Below are 17,533 nucleotides of genomic sequence, written 5' to 3'. Positions count from 1 at the left end.
TTTCAGATTACAACCCACTTCTTTTATTAATCATCTGCTTGCACAATTAATGAAATAATTAATTATACAGAAATCATGTCTCTGGCATTTTCTATGTCACATGACAGAGGAGCTGATCCAGATTTTGCATAAGCAACAGACCTCAAGCCTATCACTGAATTAGGAGTATATTTACCTCATACATGTTGACTTTTCCCAAAAGGAAGGCAGATGAGAAAACTTTGTTCAAAGGTCCCTGAAGGAAACTGAAGTAGCCATGATGAATCTCTTAAAGTCTGGTAAAGCATTAACAATGCTAAGGATATCTACTACATCCCAGGCCATCATTAATTTTCTTTACTTCTATCCTATCACTAGACTTCAGTGATGTAGGAACAGAGAGTGAGACTGAGAACGTTGTGCAACTCTACCTTATTTAAATCTATTTCATGTTCAGGCTTGCCTCCAATGAAAGGATGAAAAAATGTTCCTCCCTTACTTCTTGGCAAAGGTAGAGTCCTTGGGGATTAAACATTGGACATTCTATTCGACATGACTGATGTTACATAACTTTGTGAAGTTGCTATTTTCCCCCTTCTTCTTCTTATTTATTCTTCAAGGGGTTATTCACTGCATTGGGCAATAGAAAAGGGATTTATTTATAAAAGAACATCATATAAAACAAGAGGTGTTTCTATCAACCTTTTAAACAATATAAATATGAGCAAAATTTAAACTTGGAAATAAGAAACCATTTATCCCAAAGATTTGTCTAACTCCTTAGTCCATTATAGTTCCAAAAGTGAGGGGTCCTCATTGGTTATCTATTGTTATTGTTTATCCTTCATTTGTGAAGAGGACTAGGACATCAGGAAGGTGACTTCATGCCATGCAGGTGAATTGGATTTAAGTGAGGGAAGGCTATGCATTTTCCCCTCTGGGGCCATTCAGATGCAGTGGACAAATACAGATCATAAGATGGAGATGACCCTGGAGTCAATGAGAAAGTCTGGCCTTTTCAAGCCAAGGTCTTCAACATGTCTCATTTTGACCAAAGTCATACTCTTTCAGTGATTTAGCCTAGGTAGCAATTGAGGCAAAGTTGAAAATAAATCTAAATAACTAAATAAACCATGGAGGGAAAGACTCCTAGGCCATGTGGCCAAAACAGAAATTATTGTTATTTACATTCACTCTGAGTTAATCAGGACCTCAGCAATGAACAAGTGACTGAGCTGGGACTTATTGTTGACCAGAAAACCAAAACCAAGCTTTTGATTTAAGGCACAGACATTAAGAAAGAACTAGTCAACAAGCCTTAAGATATCCTGAGAGTGTTAAGCAATGAAAAAGAAAAGAAGGAAGAAAGGAGGCAAAGAAAGAAGGAAGCAGGGAGAAAGTTTATCTAGTTGAGTCTCCAGTGGGACAGCTTCACTCACAGACATAGTTGTTTGTCCTTCTTTCTCTAAAAGGATAATGACTTCAGGGAGGTGAGGCCATGATATGCAAGTGAATTGGATTTAAGTTAAGGTCTGTACAAGTTCACATGCTTCCCTTTTCCCTCTAGAGCCATCTGGGTCTGCTGGCTAGATATAGTTCAAGATGACTGGAGATGGCCCTGATGCAATAAGAGACCTTGGCTCAGTTTGACTGGAGCCATATTCATTCAGTGATTAAAGCTAGATAGTAATTGAGGCAAGGAATCTCCTCTTTCACCTATTTTAAAAAATCTAAATGAATGAATAAATGGCTAATAAAAAATAGTTTGGGAATGCATTTTTTTTTTATTTAATAGCCTTTTATTTACAGGATATATACATGGGTAACTTTACAGCATTAACAATTGCCAAACCACTTGTTCCAATTTTTTCACCTCTTACCCCTCCCTCCCCTAGATGGCAGGATGACCAGTAGATGTTAAATATATTAAAATATAACTTAGATACACAATAAGTATACATGACAAAACGTTATTTTGCTGTACAAAAGAATCAGACTCTGAAATATTGTACAATTAGCTTGTGAAGGAAATCAAAATGCAGGTGGCATAAATATAGGGATTGGGAATTCAATGTAATGGTTTTAGTCATCTCCCAGAGTTCTTTTCTGGGCATAGCTAGTTCAGTTCATTACTGCTCCATTAGAAATGATTTGGTTGATCTCGTTGCTGAGGATGGCCTGGTCCATCAGAACTGTTCATCATATAGTATTGTTGTTGAAGTATATAATGATTTCCTGGTCCTGCTCATTTCCTCAGCATCAGTTCGTGTAAGTCTCTCAGGCCTTTCTGAAATCATCCTGTTGGTCATTTCTTACAGAAGAGTAATATTCCATAATATTCATATACCACTATTTATTCAGCCATTCTCCAACTGATGGACATCCATTCAGTTTCAGTTTTTAACCACTACGAAAGGGCTGCCACAAACATTCAGTGCACATACAGGTCCTTTCCTTCTTTATAATCTCTTTGGGATATAATCCAGTAGTAACACTGCTGGATCAAAGGGTATGCACAGTTTGATAACTTTTTGAGCATAGTTCAAACTACTCTCAAAATGGTTGGATTCGTTCAAACTCCACCAACAATGCATCAATGTCCCAGTTTCCCGCATCCCCTCCAACAATCATCATTATTTTCCTGTCATCTTAGCCAATCTGACAGGTGTGTAGTGGTATCTCAGAGTTTTCTTAATTTGCATTTCTCTGATTAATAATGACTTGGAGCATCTTTTCATATGATTAGAAATAGTTTCAATTTCTTCATCTGAGAATTGTCTGTTCATATCCTTTGACCATTTTTCAATTGGAGAATGAGCTTGATTTTTATAAATTAGAGTTAATTCTCTATATATTTTGGAGATGAGGCCTTTATCAGAACCTTTGACTGTAAAATATTCTCCCAATTTATTGCTTCCCTTCTAATCTTGTCTCATTAATTTTGTTTTGTACAAAAACTTTTCAGTTTGTATAATCGAATTTTGTATTTTGTGATCAGGAAATGATCTCTAGTTCTGCTTTTGGTCATAAAGACCTTCCACTTCCACAGGTCTGAGAGGTAAACTATCCTGTGTTCCTCTAATTTTCATGTAATAATTTCATTTCTTTATGCCTAGAGTCATGAACATTTTGTACTTATCTTGGTAGTACAGGCATTAAGTATGGATCAATGCCTAGTTTCTGCCATATTAGTTTCAATTTTGCCAACAATTTTTATCAAACAGTAAGTTCTTATCCCAAAAGCTGGGGTCTTTGGGTTTGTCATAAGACTAGGTTGCTATATTTGTTGACTGTTTTCATCTTGAGACCTAATCTTTCCACTGATCAACTAATCTATTCACTTAGCCAATACCAAATAGTTTTGGTAACTGCTGCTCATAATATAATTTTAGATCTGGTCAGCTAAAGCACCTTCATTTTGATTTTTTTTTTTTTCATTAATTCCTTGAAATTCTTGACCTTTTGTTTTTCCATATGAACTTTGTTGATATTTTTTCTAGTGTCATTAAAATAGTTTTTTGGGTCTGAGTTGGTATAGCGCTAAACAAATAGATTAGTTTAGGTAATATTGTCATTCTTTATTATATTTGCTTCGCCATCTGTCAAGAGTATTTAATATTTTTCAATTGGTTAGATCAGACTTAATTTGTGTGAAAAGTGGTCTGTAATTTTGCTCATAAAGTTTCTGATTTTCTCCTTGGCAGATAGATTCTAAATAGTTTTATATTTAGTAGTTACTTTAAATGGAATTTCTCTTTGTAACTCTGGCTGTTGGGTTTATTAGTGATATATAAGAATGCTGATACTTATGTGGTTTATTTTATAATACAACTTTGCTAAGTTGTGGATTATTTCTACTAACTTTGGCAGAATCTCTAGGGTTTCTCTAAGTATACAATCATGTCATCGGCAAAGAGTGAAAATTTGGTTTCCTCATTGCCTATTCTTATTCTTTTAATCTCTTTCTCAGCTCTTATTTCTATAGCTAGTGTTTCTAATACAATTTTAAATAGTAACGGTGATAGTGGGCAACCTTGTTTCACCCCAGATCTTATTGGGAATGGTTGCAGTTTGTCTCCATTACATATGATGCTTACTGATGGTTTTAAATAGATGCTGCTGATTATTTTAAGGAAAAGTCCATTTATTCCTATACTCTCTGAGTGTTTTATAAAGGAATGAGTTGGATTTATCAAATGCTTTTTCTGCATCTATTGAGATGATCATATGGTTTTTGCTATTTGGTTATTAACATGGACAATTATATTGATAGTTTTCCTAATATTGAACCAGCCTGCTTCCTGTTATAAATTCTACTTGATCATAGTGTATTATCTTGGAGATGATTTTCTGTAGTCTTTTTGCTAATATCTTATTTAAGATTTTAGCATCAATATTCATTAGGGAGATTGGTCTATAATTTTCTTTCTCTGTTTTCAGCCTACCTGGTTTAGGTATCAGTACCATGTCTGTGTCATAGAAGGAATTTGGTAGGACTCCTTTCATTTCCTATTTTATCAAATGATTTATATAGCATTGAGGAGCAATTGTTCTTTAAATGTTTGGTAAAATTCACATGTAAATCCATCTGGTGCTGGGATTTTTCTTAGGGAGTTGTTTAATTGCCTGTTCTATTTCTTTTCTGAAATGGGACTATTACAAGCAATTTCTACTTCCTCCTCTGTTAGTCTGGGAAGTCTATATTTTGGAGGTAGTCATCCATGTCACTTAGGTTATCAAATTTATTGGCATAAAGTTGAGCAAATAACTCCTTATTATTTCTCTAATTTTCCTCTTCATTGGTGGAAAGTTATCCCTTTTCATTTTTAAGACTACTAATTTCATTTCCTCTCTCCTTTTCTAATCAGATTTGCAAAGGCTTATCTATTTTGTTGGCTTTTTTTCATGAACCAACTCTTGAGTTTATTAATTAGTTCAATAGTTTTTTTACTTTCAACTTTTTAGTTTCTCCTTTTAATTTTAGATTTCCAATTTAGTATTTGATTGGGGTTTTAATTTGGTCTTTTAGTTTTTTAGTTGCAACCAATTCATTAATCTTTTTCTTTCTCTGTTTTATTCAAGTAGCCTCTAAGGATATAAAATTCCCTCTTATTACTTTGGCTGCATCCCACAAATTTTGGTATGATGTCTCATCATTGTCATTATCTTGAGGAAATTATTAATTCTATCTATAATTTGTCTTCACCCAATCATTCTTTTAAGATGAGATTGTTTAGTTTCAATTACTTTTATGTTTCCCCTAACTTTTGTTGAATGTAGTTTTTATTGCATCATGCTCTGAAAAGAAATCATTTACTATTTCTGCTTTCTTGAATTTAATTTTGAGGTCTTTATGTCCTAATATATGGTCAATTTTTGAATAGGTTCCATGAACTGCTGAGAAGAAAGTATATTCCCTTCTATCTCCATTCAATTTTTCTCAATGATCAACATACCTAATTTTCTAATATTCTATTTACTTCTTTAATTTCTTTCTTATTTGTTTTGTGGTTTGAGTTGTCTAATTCTGAGAATGCAAGGTTGAGGATCTCTACTATTACAGTTTTGTTGTCTATTTCTTCTTTTTGCAACTCTCTTAACTTCTCCTTTAGGAAGCTGAGTGCCATACCACTTGGTGCATATAGTTTAATATTGATATTGCTTCGTTGTTTATACCCTTTTGCAGGATGTGTTTCCTTCCTTATCTCTTTTAATTAGATCAATTTTACTTTTGCTTGATCTGAGATAAGGATGGCTACCTAGCTTTTTGCTCTCACCTGAAGCATAATAGATTTTGCTCCAGCCTTTTCCTTTACTCTATGTATCCCTGCTTTAAATGTGTTTCTTGTAAACAGACATATTGTAGGGTTCTGACTTTTTGATCAGTCTGCTATCTGCCTCCTCTTTTGTAGAGGTTTCATCCTCATTCACATTTACGGTTAGAATTACTAAATCTGTATTTCTGCATCCTAAACTGATTGTAGCTTCTTGTTCTTGCCTCCCTACCACTCTTTCCCTTCTAAACTTATGTACCCTCTTGTGATCACGATACTTATCCTCTTTATAATCCTCCCTCCCCTTTGAGTCTTTCCCTTCCTTCCATTACTTCTTTTTCTTTTCCCTTTTCCTCTCCCTTTTTAATGAGGCAGGAGAATTTTCTCTAAAACAAATGTCAATTATTTTTCTTTGAGCCAACTCTCGATGAGAGTAAGATTCACACAATGTTCCTCCCCTCTCTAAATTCCCTCAGATATGATAAGTTTCCTTAGCCTCTTTGTGGGATGTGGTTTCCCTCTTTTTATCCTCCTTCTCACCTTATTCTGCCATCATCCCTTTTTCCATATCTATCCTTTTTATTTATATCAGTACAATCAAATTTTACATGTATTCTTTTGTATATCATGAAAGTACATTTCAATAGTTATTTTTACCTTTTCTGCATCTCTTGAGTTTCTATTCTTGGAGATCAAATTTTTTGTTTAGTTCTGTTTTCTTAGAATACAAATGGAATTCATTTGTTTCATTAAGATGTCCATCTTCTTCCTGGAAGAAAATGCTCAAGCTAGCTGGGTAGTTTATTCTTGCTGCATCCCAAGTTCTTGTGCCTTTCGGAATATCATGATTCCAGGCCCTTCTTTTTCTTTTAATGTAGAGGCAGCTCAGATCTTGGGTGATCTTATTGTGGCACCTCGTATTTAAATGGTTTTTTTTTTTGCTTGTGCTTGTAAATTTTCCCTTAATCTGATAGTTCTGAAATTTTGCCACAATATTCCTTGGGTTTTTATTTTAGGGTTTCTTTCAGAAGGTGTTCGATGAATTCTTTCAATGCCTATTTTCCTTCTCATTTCTATTACATCTAGGCAGTTCTCTTTGGTAGTTTCTTGTAAAATAGTATCTAGGCTCTTTTTTTCATCATACTTTTCGGAAAGGTCAATAATCCTCAGATTATCTCTCCTAGATCTATTTTCCAAGTCTGTCGTTTTTGCAAGTAGATAATTCATGGTTTTTTCAGTTTGTCATTTTTGTTTTTGCTTGACTGATTCTTGCTGTCTCAATGAATCGTTAGTTTCTATTTGTTCAGTTCTAATTTTTAAGAATTATTTTCTTCATCAGCTTTTTTACTTCTTTCTGTATATGTCCAATTGAGTTTTTAAATGTATTGTTTTGGTCTGAATTTTTTTCCATTTCACTAATTTTTTTAGTGAATTATTTTCTTTTTCAATTCAAGATCTCTACTTTCTTGAGGTGTTCTTTGTCTTTTCCAATTCACAGATCCTACTTTCTTGTGAATTCTTTGTCTTTCTAATTCACAAATCCTACTTTCTAGTGAATTCTTTATTTTTCAATTCACAATTCTTACTTTCCATAAGATTTTTTTTTTTTCCAATTCACCAATTTGTTTCCCTGCACTTCCATGGAATTTTTTATTTTTCAATTTGTATTTCAGGAAGTTGTTGCTCTCTTTGTAGGCTTCTCTTTCCTTTCCCCATTTATCTTCTAACTCTCTTTTGAGACTTTTAATGGTCTCTTCTATGAGAGCATCATGTAAAAGAGGACAGTCTGATGCATTTTGCTGTTTGAGGTCTCTTCAGGTTTGCTGACCTGCTCTTTTCTGCATAGAAGCTGTTGATAATTCTTTTCATCTTTTATTCATGTTTTTAAAGCCTTTAGGGTAGGTCTCCTAGGCAAGGGGTTACCAGCTTCCTCTGCAGAGCAGGGAGAGATGTAAACCGATTTCCGGCTCCGAGGTATGGGAGTGCTCTGAGTGAGAGTTTTCCCTTCCCCCAACAGGAAGTGGATTCAGCACTGGCCAAGATATGGAATTGCCCAGTTGGGCTGTGTGGGTTAGCGATTGCTCTTGGCTAGAGACTAAGGGTGAAAGTGTCACTGCCCCAGGCCGGAGCCTCTTGTGGGACTGTGAGTATAGCAGCTGATTGCAGACCGCAGACCGCAGCAAACTCTGCCCAGTCTGCCTGATGCAAATCTGCCCTGGAAAAGCTCTATCGCCCAAGCTGAGCTCCCACTGCGCAGATTGGAGGCTAACCTGGGCTGCGTCCTCCTGCCATGCAGGATCACAGCTGCCCCAAGGAAAAGCCCTGTACTGGGGGTTGGGGCTGCGCGCTTGTGCTGAGATCTGTGCTTTCACTTTCGGTTTGAGGCTTTCCTCAGAACCTAATTTCTCTCCCCATCTGCGCTGTTCTTCCCCCTGGCCCCGGAACCAACCTTTTTTGGCGAGACTGCAGATTTTCTTCGGCCAGTGAGTTGTTCTACTTCTTATCTTTACGAATTGTAGCAGTCAAGACTATTTTTGAGGCTCGATATAATATTGATACAGAGGGTGAGAGAAGAGCTTAGAAAGTCGTGTGCCTTCTCTGCCATCTTGGCTCCGCCCCCCGGGAATGCATTATTGATGTAAATTTAGAATTTCTTACTGAGAATAGGATAATAGATTTTCTTTTAATTGGAAAGGACTTCAGATTTTATTTATTTCATATATAATTAGTTTTATATTTACAATTAAGGGAAATTTATCTTATTTTAAAATAAAGGAAACAGAAAATTATTTTGGTTATACACAAAGTAAGAAAAGACAGAATTTGAACTCAGTCTTAGGACTTCTAGTTTGTTATTTTGCACTATGCTATCTCCTACAAATTATTGTGAAGAACACCAATGTATCACAGTGCTTAGAATATAACAAGAGCTTAATGGAGTTTTTTGTTTGCTTTTACTTATTCATTCTTATTTCAAGTATAAGTTGATTGCATATATTCTGAAAGTAGCTAAAAATTGAGTGGATGTAGTAAGGACAATGTAGATTTTTTTTGTGTGTGTGTGAGAGATGAGAGTTTGAGATGGTTTGTGAAGGAGCTCATAATCATAGAATGATGGTAATAAGTAAGACTATTCCGCAAAGGCAAGAATTATTGATGTGAGGCAAACTTTGGATATAGCTTCCAGGCATTAGAATTGCATTATTCTATTTATCTATGTTCCTTACTATATAAAGGGCTTTCAACTATTAATGATGTACTTAATAAATTAGCCATTTCCATGCTTTTTAAATTAGGATTCTCAAGCATAATTGGATTTTTGAATTTACATTGCTTTCACATGGTAGTTAACTTCTTGGGGGGGGGGGGGAACAAACATAAAAATGTAGAATAAATATTATCGGATTTTAAAAAGAAAGACCTATTTTTGAATGAATAAAATCATATTCAGCCATTCTCCAACTGATGGACATCCATTCAGTTTCCAGTTTTTAGCCACTACGAAAAGGGCTGCCACAAACATTCGTGCACATACAGGTCCCTTTCCCTTCTTTATAATCTTTGGGATATAATCCCAGTAGTAACACTGCTGGATCAAAGGGTATGCACAGTTTGATAACTTTTTGAGTATAGTTCCAAACTACTCTCCAAAATGGTTGGATTCGTTCACAACTCCACCAACAATGCATCAATGTCCCAGTTTTCCCGCATCCCCTCCAACAATCATCATTATTTTTTCCTGTCATCTTAGCCAATCTGACAGGTGTGTAGTGGTATCTTAGAGTTGTCTTAATTTGCATTTCTCTGATTAATAATGACTTGGAGCATCTTTTCATATGACTAGAAATAGTTTCAATTTCTTCATCTGAGAATTGTCTGTTCATATCCTTTGACCATTTTTCAATTGGAGAATGGCTTGATTTTTTATAAATTAGAGTTAATTCTCTATATATTTTGGAAATGAGGCCTTTATCAGAACCTTTGACTGTAAAAATATTTTCCCAGTTTATTGCTTCCCTTCTAATCTTGTCTGCATTAGTTTTGTTTGTACAAAAACTTTTCAGTTTGGTATAATCGAAATTTTGTATTTTGTGATCAGTAATGATCTCTAGTTCTGCTTTGGTCATAAAGACCTTCCCCTTCCACAGTTCTGAGAGGTAAACTATCCTGTGTTCCTCTAATTTATTAATACTTTCACTCTTTATGCCTAGGTCATGAACCCATTTTGACCTTATCTTGGTGTACGGCGTTAAGTATGGATCAATGCCTAGTTTCTGCCATATTAGTTTCCAATTTTCCCAGCAATTTTTATCAAACAGTAAGTTCTTATCCCAAAAGCTGGGATCTTTGGGTTTGTCAAAGACTAGGTTGCTATATTTGTTGACGGTTTTATCCCTTGAACCTAATCTATTCCACTGATCAACTAATTTATTCCTTAGTCAATACCAAATAGTTTTGGTACCTGCTGCTATATAATATAATATAATATAATATAATATAATATAATATAATATAATAATGGCTGAATAAATTGTGGTATATGAATATTATGGAATATTACTGTTCTGTAAGAAATGACCAACAGGATGATTTCAGAAAGGCCTGGAGAGATTTACACGAACTGATGCTAAGTGAAATGAGCAGGACCAGGAGATCATTATATACTTCAACAACAATACTAGATGATGACCAGTCCTGATGGATCAGGCCATCCTCAGCAACGAGATCAACCAAATCATTTCTAATGGAGCAGTAATGAACTGAACTAGCTATGCCCAGAAAAAGAACTCTGGGAGATGACTAAAAACCATTACATTGAATTCCCAATCCCTATATTTATGCACACCTGCATTTTTGATTTCCTTCACAAGCTAATTGTACAATATTTCAGAGTCTGATTCTTTTTGTACAGCAAAATAACGTTTTGGTCATGTATACTTATTGTGTATCTAATTTATATTTTAATATATTTAACATCTACTGGTCATCCTGCCATCTAGGGGGGTGGGGGGTAAGAGGTGAAAAATTGGAACAAGAGGTGTGGCAATTGTTAATGCTGTAAAGTTACCCATGTATATATCCTGTAAATAAAAGGCTATTAAATAAAAAAAAAAAGGTCCGCAAATATAAACTAAAAAAAAAAAAAAAATGAATAACATCATATTCCTTGATTTTTTTTTAAGATAGGTATCTGGCAACATTACTGTCTCCAAAGTATTTCCAATCTGGTCCACAACAAAATGGATAGTTAAACAGGAGGCTAGAGTTGTAATGGAAGGTATACTTTTATAACCATGACAAGAGATAGAAAAGAAATAGAAATAGAATTGAATAGTTCCATAAAGTAAACAATGACAAATGCATGTTCCAGGATAAGGATTTTGGTGTAGGGAATACAGCTAAAGACATAAGAGTCACAAAAGCATGAGACAGAGATTTTTCAAGAAATTTTGTTTTCCAGGGCCTTATAGGAAATAGCATTTCTTCCCCCTTCAATTAATTAAGTTTGTGATAATAAATTTTGGGGATGTAGAGTAGGAAGATTTGGTGCAGAGATGTCCAACCTCACCTTTTTTTTTCCCCCTTGATCACTTCTTTGTTGATTAAACTTATCTTTTACAGTTTTTTTTAAATTCTCTATTTTTAGATGGCAAAAGTGAAATAGGCAACTTTTCCTCAAGTAACTTATTATACTTGCCTCACTATAGGTCCCTAAAGAATGAAAATGCATGATTTTTCTCATTGTAAAATTATCACAGGTTACAAGTCTAAAATACACACTAGATATAAAAGCTTTATTATTTCTAGAAATTATGAAAGGGAAGGGTGAATTGATTGACAGCTTTCATCAGAAAGAACTATACATTCAAATAATCTCCTCATTGATATACTTTGAAAAAAATCAAGGAATAATAGAAAGTAAACAGCCTGGATCTTAGCTGATCTTAGATATAGATAATGTTAATTAACTATTAATTGACACTGGAGGAAAAAAAGATATTTTAAAGATTGAAATATTCATGCCAAGAACATAAAGATATAGGGCTTCTCATTCTTTGTCTCAGAATATGGAAATATTTAGATTTAGGAATCTAATAGGAAACTATTTAATTTTTTTTTTAATGCCCACTATGTGCGAAAGAATTTTCTAGGCAATAGGAATTGTGGATAGCAAACTCCCTTCTCTTTTATTAAGCATTAGCTCATTAACTAAAGAACTTTCTACCCTAACTTCCCCTTTCTCCTCACTGCCCCCTCCCCCCCCCCCATGACCTCATCATAAGAATTTCTTATCTGCTAACATCTGTTCTGGGAGACTTCAAAGCTTCCCTGATTTTAGGAATCTACTTAGTCCTTGAGGTCTGGGTATTTTATCTAATCAACCAACTCTAACAACACTCCCTTCCAATCTCCTTTTGTCTGGAGTCTTTCTTCTCCTTTGTGGTTTAACCATATATAGGCTTTTGTTCTTTTTGTTCCTTTGAGGAATTTCTGGCTTGGTAGATGGGTGTCTTTTATTGGAGAACTAGTACACCCCAAGACAAAATTTTTACTTTAGGGTTTGGTTATTCCTATTTCATCCATGGAATAATTTATTTAAAATGCCTAGTCACTGCCCTAAGCAAGTTTGTATTCAAATTGAGGGAAAAGGCATGTATACAGGTAAATATCTTAAAATATAGACTATTATTATGACAAATTAAAAATCCTAGATGAAATAGGGAATTTTGTGGAGTCAGAGAGAATAAAGCACCTAAACTAAGCTTGGAGGATTTTGATAGGCAGAGATGAGGAAAGAGTAAATTGAAGGAATGGTAGACAGTTTATACATATAGATTACAACAGGAAGTAGGATGTCAAGTTTAGGAAATAGTTTCAGATTGGCTGTAACATGCAAGTGAAAGAGAGAAATAAGGCTCCATAGATTAAGGTATAGAATGCCAGATCTCAAAATTTATTTTTTGCCTTAAATATAATAAAAACAACTGAAAAGTTTTTAATACAGGAAATGATATGATCAGATCTGTCAGTTCTGTCAAGGAAGTATTGAGCAGGGTTTTCCTACCCAATTGGAGTAAAGGACTTTACTTATGATCCATATCCATACGAACAATGATGATAGTCTGAACTAAGATTGTGATGATATAATTGGAGGGATTGGGACAAATACAAGAAATGTTATGGAGGTGAAATTGAGAGAGTTTAGCAATTTACCAAATGTGGTTCTTAAAGGAAAAAGGAATCAAGGTTGACTCCAAGAATTTGAATATGCATAAATGAAAGCTATATATAAGAAATAGAAAAGCTGGATGTATGGATAGATTTTTGAAAAAGAAGATGAGTTCATTTTTGAATATCTTGAATTTGAGTTAATATTTTGGCAACCAGGAGGAGATGGCTGTCAGACAATTAGAGATGCTATAGTAGAGGTTAAAGACAAATTACAGCTGAATATATTGATTTTGGTATATCATTATAGATGGAAATAATAACCCTTGAAAGCAGAAGAGATTAACAAGGGAAAGAATATGGAGCAGAAAAAAAAGTGATTAGATCGGTCATTCACACTTAAAATGAAGGAATGAAGAATCAACTATGACATGGATTAGAGTTTACTGTCTCTCATATTCTTATGCTTTAAGGAAAGAAGAAAGTAGATCAGGGAAATAAAAATGAAAAGTAAATAAAAATAAAAACAAACAAAAAAAATTCAAAGCAATACTTTAAGCTAAACTGATCAGAATAAGGTACAGCATTTGTATCTATAGACAGACATGAAAAAACCCTTTTGCAGGTTTTGTTATTGTTTGTTTTGTTTAGTTTAGGTTTCTTTTTTTATTTTTGGTTGTTTTTTATTTTTTTTTTTGTTTTGTTTTAGAGGCTAGTAGAGTTTTAGAGCACTCTCTATGTAGGATTTTGGGGGTTTGGAGTTAAGTATAAAAATATAGTACAGCAATGATAATAGTGAATGATTAGTCAGTTAAAACTATTGTTGAAGAAAATCTTCACTCAGGCTTTGCCCTCAATAGTGAAACAAACTAGGTAAAGAAAATGATTAATCAGATTAGTCTTTCAGTAATTACTTCATATGGTAAAACCTTTTCAGATATAATTGATCTACTTATACTCTAAAAAGTCTGTTTCTTAATATTGCCAGGGAGATTTTGACCAGGAAACTGAAATCCTCATAATTATTAATGCCCTTTTACATGTAAAAATACTTAATCCATTTCTAAAAAGATTATTCTTAAAAAAATACTCAAAGTTTGTTTCTTATATGGATACATTAGAAGCCAGTTGCTCATATATCCTACTCCTTAGATTTCCAACAGATTGATCTTGGTGTTTTCTCAAAGTTTTGCACTGCAGAAAAATAGATATATAGGTAGATAAAATTGTAATAATTCCTTCTAACTTTTACATTGTTATCCTGTTTTTCATTTGGGGAGATATGTATTATTTTCATCTCATTTTGAAAGAATAAGATAAATCAAGGGCTCAGATTCATACATGGATTTATAACTTAAACCCAAGAATTACTTTAGTTGCTTAAGAGATGGAGTTGACCACAAATTCAGATAAAAGCAATAAAATCTTTCATTCTTCGATTTTATTATAATAACTCAGACATTTTGTACTAACGCTAATTAATAGATTCTGTTTTGCAACAATAAAACTGTCACTTTTCAAACATCCTGATAATAAGAAATTTCAACTTTAAAAAATGTATGAACTTATCTAACATAAGCCATAATAGAGGAAAATTCCTTCAGCACTGTTTGATTTCAGGTATATCATATTTAATCAGTCAATCAAATAGCATAGTTCTACATTATTTACAGAGTATCAAAGCTAGGCGCATAAATAACTAAGTGGGATAATTTCTTGTTGAGAAAGAAAATATCACAATGAGAAAATTTAGTGAAAAGAATTTTAGTTTTGTTTTTTCATCCCTTCAATTTTCTGAGGCACTGACATCCTGTTGTAGCTATTCTCAGACTGCACTCCCTTTGTTCAGCTCAGGGCATTTCTCTTGAATGGCATTCTGATGGATTAATGAATATTAATGCAGATTATGCAATGCAGACAATCATAACTGAAATAAAAATCCAGAACATTATCAAAGCACAATCCTAGGAGAGTTTGCCTCAAGTGGCAAATTAACACTAATCAAAGCTTACGGATAAATTATTATCATTTTTCTCATGTAAAAATAATAAAAAATGAGCACCTTATAAGAACATCCCACTTAATATTCTTTAAAAAATATAAGAATAACTAGATTCTGGAGTTTCACACATACAGTGAATATATAAGAGTTTACTTCAAATCCCAGGTGAAAAAAAAATGCTTGTTAAAGCAAGCATGCAACTTGTATGGCCTGTTAACCCCAAGTCAAAGTAAAGTCTTTGCCTCTAAGGGCTAATGTTATTAAGTTGATCCAAAGATGCGAATCCAATTCATACTACTTTTTAATATATATAATTTCATACTTTTATAAATGATAACTAAGTAATATGTTAAATAAAACTCACTCTGCACCAACAGCAAAATTGAAGGTTTCCCCATTTTATTAGTAGTACTAGTTGTGAGAATTGGATGAAGATTTAGTTTCCACAGAGTTATGAAACTTAAATTAGAGAAATGCAGATAAATGAAACTGAAACCTAAGAAATGAAAACAAAAGGTTACAAAGCTTATAGAGAGAAGCCATATATATAGATGTGACCAGGGGTAAAAACTCACACTTACATGGGGAAATTAGGCATTTTGGATGGGGTGTAACCTCTGTAGTGACCAGCCAATGGGGAATTATGAGAGAGACTGAACTATGTACAAATAAGGTGAATGCCAATGGGAGAAGTAATCAGGGGTAGAGTAACTAGGTTCTCTGAATAGCCTGTAAATTATGTATTATTCAGTCAATGGGGAATCAAGGTAGCAAGTTGTATTTGAGAGACAGGGTATAAAAAGGCAAGTTTTATTGATTTTAGGTGACCTATTAGCTTAAACACCTATTCTCGTAAGTATGTAAAATAAAATCCTTTCCTGGCTTTATCAGAAGACCTATACAATCCTTGGTAAGATGCTTGTCCCTTACGTTAGTTTCTCAAATTTCAATACTTTTTGAAACTTATGGTATACTGAAAGTAGGGATAACATCCTATGACATTGTCCAAACAGAAAATTCCAAGAAACCCTACAAATAAGAATTAAAGATATCTTTACTTAATCACTTTGTAGCTACTTTCCCCCACACACACATTAAGTTATTAGTATCATCCATTTTAAAGCAAAAATATGCTTAATTAAATATTTAAGTTACAAACAATTCTTAATTGTATTGATAATGAGAGTTCCAGGGGTAGAGCCAAGATGGCAAAGTGAAGCCAGGAAGCTGCTTGAATTCTCCCAGTTGCCCTGGAAAACCACATTAAACCAAGTCTCTGAACAGAGTCTGAGGGAATAAAACCACACTCTCCAGCTCAAAATGGATTGGAAAGATTTCAAGAAAGGTCAGTCTTACTTGGATGAAAGAGCTCAGACTGAATCTGGGAAAGCCAGTGAGAGTGAGTCTTAAACATAGCAGATAATGAGAGAAGCTTTAATTTCAAAGTTACTTAGAATCTCACTTAAAAAAAAAAAAAAACCCCCCCCCCCCCGCCCTGAGGATATTGATATTTAAATCTTGTTTTAGTATATCTGACATATCTTTTTCTGGTTGAATTTCCTCCCATCTCCCCCACAACTTTCCAGTACACCCCAAGTGGTGAAATTTAATAAAGTTCTCTTGCCTGAGATTTAGCAGCTAGCCCTTCCCAATCCCATTATGAACACTGGGTATTCACTTGCAAATGAGAGACACTCTCCAGCATGTGCTTTCCTTACCCCACCTTTTTCACTGGGGCTCCACTTCTGTTCTTCACACAGATAAAAAAAATTACCGAAATTTGGATTTAGGTGTATTTCTCCTTATCCTACCCGAACTTTGGGGAATTAAATTCTCCAATCACCTCATGGTTAACTACTAGCCAGAGGAACCTGTTCTGTAGTTATGGGATAACACTATGACTTTCTGGCTCCAGCAGTAGAACTAGAATTCTTCAATGAGCATCCCCTTCCAGGCAAAATCCTCCTGGCTTAGCTCCCCAAATTGTTTAAAAAAAAATATATCTTTCTTTGGAGCTAACATCAATAATGAAACAAACTCAGAGAAAAAGTAAAGTCTACTAAGTACCTCAAGGCAACAAGGCATTAGGAGTAGCTAAGCACTGCACCGCACCAGTCATAATAAGGGAAAATCATTCTGATTGGCATATATTTTTAAAGTGGGATGGGCTAGACTTTCTCAGACATAAGGGATGGAATGAAAGAACATACAGTTAATTGCCTATTAGCATACTGTTGTTCTTCCTTCTTTCAGGAAGAAGATCATCTGCATCAGGACAATGATGTCTTGACTTGGGAGCCAATTAGAGACAGAGATATGTAAAGTCATCAGCCTCATTCTGGATACTGCTCATAACAAAGAAATGGGATTGAAGTACATACTGCCTTTCCCTAAAGACTTCATGGAATGTACTTAGTAGATGAACAAAACCGAAAACAATGGTATCACTTGAACTGGCTGCATACTACTACTTTAACTAATGTTTCTCTTAAAAATCTGCTCTTAAGTAACTTGGTTGTTATTGAGGTTTTAATTAAATGATATATGGCATTATTTAAAAATAAATTGATTTTTGGAAAAGGCTTTATCATCTCTCTCCTGCACTGTG

Source organism: Sarcophilus harrisii, chromosome 1, assembly GCF_902635505.1.
Source record: "Sarcophilus harrisii chromosome 1, mSarHar1.11, whole genome shotgun sequence".
Lineage (NCBI taxonomy): Eukaryota > Metazoa > Chordata > Mammalia > Dasyuromorphia > Dasyuridae > Sarcophilus > Sarcophilus harrisii.
The sequence above is the reverse complement of the archived record's forward strand: the minus strand, read 5'-3'. Positions refer to the sequence as shown.